The following is a 4,772-nucleotide window of genomic DNA, read 5'->3' as shown; positions in this document are numbered from 1 at the left end:
TTAAGAGGGAATGATAATTCCCCATGGCCACAGCTCCAAAATACCTCAGACTCCTGAAGTTAGGACAAAAAATTAAAGAAATAACATTCTGAAATCTCTCCAGTAGAGAATTATGACAGTGAATGCAATTATTTTTCATTCTGGTTGATACACAAAATGAGAAAAACTGATAAACCCAAAATTAATAAGAGCTGAAGAAAATGGAGCTAGCTGTCATTAGGTACATGCCACAGCTGATACTGGTCCTCAAATGCTGTTTCTAATCCATAAATCCAGTTGTGAAAATAAAATTAAGTGTTTAATTTATAAAGCATATTGATCTTAAATGGCAACCAAAGAAATGATCAATATATTTGCATATTATTTAGGATATAGACAAGTTCTGATATTTACCTAAAATGACTGAATTTTACACTAATCACATGTGCCACTATATTTCAACAAGCAGTTAAAGTCAGTTTCATGACTATTACTCTAAGTTAAACAACAATGTAAAAAAGTGAACATTTGTGAATGTCAAGCTGCTTATCTTTCCAATCATTTTATTAGTAAAGTTGCTTTTCTATATAAGTTACAGATCGACACAAACAGCTAAATTGAAACAATTGAACTACATATTTAAGGTTTCAGCTACCATAGCACAAATAATATTTCACTGACTTTTCCTTAAGAAAAACACATTTTTGCATATGTCAGTGTTGCAAATCAAATGGTAAGGATGAAACAGTCGCAAATAGTACCTTTCAGTGTGTGGTAGTATTTTAGTTCATGCATGGCCTCTCTGTCACTTCAAACAGTTTTGTAGCCTTATTTGATGGTGTTGTACATCAGAGAGGCAGAGGGATACCAGCCCATAATGCATTGCAAACTGCCAAAGTTAGGATGTGTTTTTACTGTTGAGTTGTGAATCCTTTCTAAGTACTGAATACCATTTTTTTCAGATGCCTTTTGAAATTATTCTTCAAACTTACAGCATGCCTTTCCCTTTTCTTGATTTCTGTTTCACAGCACATAAAACTTTCAATTTTTTGTGGATTTTTCTTTGGTGTTATACCTGAAAATGTTGATAGACTTTTGTGATGATTGATAGTCATTATCAGTTTGACAGAATCTAAAGTTCCCTAGGAGACAAGCCTGCAGACATGCCTCTGAGAGATTATGTTTATTATCTTCATTTGATTTGAAGTAGCAATACCCCCTGGCCCCAAGTGGAAGGCATCTTTGATGGAAATTGGTTCCGAATTAGATGGACAGGAGAAAGTAGCTTGCCATCAGCAACAGTGTGTCCTTGTTTCCTGACTCCCTAAACTGTAACCAGCTCCACCTGCCAAAGCTCCCAGGCCATAACTGATTGCACATCTTGAACTATTAGCCAAAACAAACCATTTTTTTCAAGTCATGTAATGAAAAAATATGTAAGAAAGGCTCTAGGATTTGGCTTCTGTCTGACATACAAATTAAACATCATGGCCCCATCCAGGATCTTTCATGATCCTAGAAGAGCATTTGCATGCTTTACTTTTCAATTATTTTCCTGTGTACAAGAATGGCCATTTTTCTATATATACTATTGATTCTTTTACTTTAGATGAGGATCTAATTCACTGAGTCAAACACCATTCCTAACTTTTGGTTCTTTAATCCAATCATCATGATCATCATCATCATCTTGGGGTTATCTGTGGTTTTTTTTTTTCCCTACTCCAACTTGCAAGTTCATTCCTTCATTCGTAATTGAGCCTACATGTTCAGCATTCTGATGGATACTGAAGACACCCAGCCTCATGGACTGAACAACTATTGGATTTCTGGACATTATGAAAGGAGGCAGCTGTTTTAAGACTAGCTGGACCACAGCCTGTAAACCACCTTAATAAACCATATATATATGAATTCTTCTTGTCAGTACTGATTTTCTAGAGAACTCTGACTAATACACTAGCGCAAATTCTTTTCATTCTGAATAGTGAGGATCACTGCAGTGTAGAATTTAGCTGCCCGAAAACTCATCCTAAGCAAATTCTGCTTTATTAAAAAAAAAAAAAAAAAAAAAAACTCTATTAGCACATAAAAAGCTTCTGCTCAATATTTATCATACACACTTGTTTATTTTCTTTTCTTTTCACTTTTTCAAATATTTTATTTTCTTCTATATGTGTGTGCATAGGTGCCTGTGGAGAGCACGTTGAGCCTCCTGGAGTTGGAGTTCAAGGTGCCATGAGCTGCTTCACATGGGTGCTGCAACATGAACTTGGGTCCTCTGCAGAAGTAGTCCATGCTCCTAACCGCTGAGCCATCCTTCAAGCCCCCAAACAAGAATTAAAAACCTTCACTAAACATTCATAGTGTTGGAGAAGTTAGAAAACAACAGGGACTTTTTGTTCCCATCCCATACTAGGAAAGGAAAGCCCAGACAACCACCATGGTAAGAAAGTAAAGAGTAGGTTGGCCAATTGGAAAGGGAGGTGCAGTCTGTCCCTCCTCAAAACCCTTCACTCTACCTCTGGAATATCATTACAAGTGATAGCCATCAAGAAGTTCTGCCCATTGCCACGAACGGATACTCTTAACTGAAAATCAGAGTAACATCTTTCTTTACAGAAATTCTGCTATATGCCTAATGTATGACACATGATAAACCTGTCAGATGGCTCAGTGTCTAATGCCATCAAACTTCCATGGGAAATCCCTTATGAATAAGACCCTTACTTATGGAGGCCTCTTGGGACCCCACACTGACCTCAGGAGGCTACTACTTAGATTTAAGCAATTGGGAGAGACATTTCCCAACCGTAAATAAGCAGAACAGCTGGAAATTCTTAACAGACTGCCTTTATCTGCAAATGATGCCCCTGGAATTAAGATAAAATATAGCAAGGGTCAATCTCTTTTAAAGATGATTTTGGCAGATGTATAAACTAATCAGGGACATGATATTTTATAGCAAATTAAAAGAAATGGCTCAAGTAAGATGTGTGGTATAGGCTGGAAAGAACACAAGACTTTCTTAGAAAGTATGTTGTCAACACATAAAGCCCATGAAGCTAAGGCATCACTGTTATTTGAAGAACAGTCTGAAAGTGTTCATGTGCAATGCTGTCTAATATGGAACCTACCATCAGGTACATTCCTGATGTGTGGCTAATGCAACCGAAGGTACGAAATATTTCATAACCGAGATGGTCACATAACCAGTCGTTGTCAATGCTTCATTGAGTCAAACCATGGGTTTATTTGGGAGGGTGATCTCTCTAATTATTGCTAAGAAGTTAAGGATTGGGTACAGACATAGAAAGCTCTAGAAACATCTCAAAGTCTTCATTGGTTTTGGAGATGAGGTTGGCACAACCTACAGAGTAAGGGACTACTGAGAATTCAGTGTGATCATCCCAACTCCTGGCTAAAGACAGTGAGAGCAAAGGCCTGAGGCTTCGGTCATTCAGGAGAATGCGACATCTGTTTGAGGGTGGGGCCGCCACTGGGTCATCTGTGCCTGGATATTACTGATGTGAGGTGATGGAATGCTTATTTTTGGACAGGGTTTCCAGAGCCTGTGGAAAGCTTAGAGGTAGGAGAACCTAAGGGCCCGGGCCCTTTCTGGCCACTGGCAGGCTGCACAAGCCCTTTCTTTTTGGGGATTAAAATCTTGTTCTTGGTCTTGAACACTTTGCTGGGGTCCAGCTTATTCACAAAGGTGTGGGTCTCCTCGGTGAGCAGGCTTGTGTTGTAGATGATGGGTTTGTACATACTGAACCACTGCTTGGCCTGTGGGCTAATGCCATAGTTGGTAAAGGCATACTGCCACTGGGGCAGGCCCAGGTGGGTGATGAGCAGGCGGTAATAAGCAGAAAAGGTACCTTTAAGAAAATGCCAGTATAATGCTCTGTCCAGGAACCATATCTCAGTGTCATGAGCTAATCAAGGTTTCCCATTTTTGTAGACAAGGCTAACTTTCCCATTCCCATTGCATGAATCCGGCTCAAATATTGCACTCTGACAGTCAAAGTGAGGTTTCTCTAGCTGGTGGTCTTCACTGCCTTCTTGAGGATCATCCTCTAGGTCAGCCAGAGTTGGTGCATTAGGAAGTGAGTACACGGAAGACTGGATGAGCTGAGTCAGTTTTGAAATGCCGTTAATCACCATGCTCGGCAGTGGAATAGTGTTATCATCTAGCTTCATGCTCCAGGTCATGTGGAAACCATTTGTCATCAAGTAGAAGTTTCTTACATCCTCAGGCATCACACAATTTTTTTTCTGTTCCCATGAAGAAATCATATGACGTTCAGCAGGCAGCTTTTCTATTATGCTCACCTCTGTCACACCTGGGGAAGACTCTAGGATGCGAGTTACACCAGGGTCAACTTCTCAAGGTGAGGCTTGCTGCCAGCTTGCAGTGGGGGGGCGGTGTCTCCTCCATGGCACGCGTCCTCACTCCGTGCGCGGTGGCGGCAGCGGCCCCAGTTGCTTATTTTCACATTAAATATTGAATATAATATTATAAATGGCATGACTATCTTACCACACAAGAAAACATTCAGTACATAAATAAAAAATGAAACTATACAAGCAATCAAAACAAAAAACCAAGAAATCAGTAAAGTTCTAGCAAAAAAAAAAAAAAAAAAAAAAAAAAAACTTTGAGCAATCGGTAAAACGTCTTTAAACATAAAGAAATACTAACTTCATGTGAGGCCACAGTCCTGTAGTCTCAACACTTAAGAGGTTGAAGCAGGAGAATTTTGAGTTCAAGGCCAACTTGGGCTACAACTTAG

The 4,772-nt window shown here is 39.4% G+C and overlaps 1 pseudogene across 1 annotated transcript; it reads right to left on the bottom strand.

The window, feature by feature from the left end:
- Positions 1–3,525: 3,525 nt before the first annotated feature.
- Positions 3,526–4,417, bottom strand: LOC308437080 (tubulin polyglutamylase complex subunit 2-like; annotated as a pseudogene). Its single transcript has one exon. The product of its transcript is annotated as a tubulin polyglutamylase complex subunit 2-like (transcript).
- Between the last annotated feature and the right edge of the window lie 355 nt (positions 4,418–4,772).

The sequence above is a fragment of the Micromys minutus genome (genome assembly GCF_963924665.1).
Source record: "Micromys minutus genome assembly, chromosome: 25".
NCBI lineage: Eukaryota > Metazoa > Chordata > Mammalia > Rodentia > Muridae > Micromys > Micromys minutus.
This window is presented reverse-complemented; position numbering and strand designations above follow the sequence as displayed.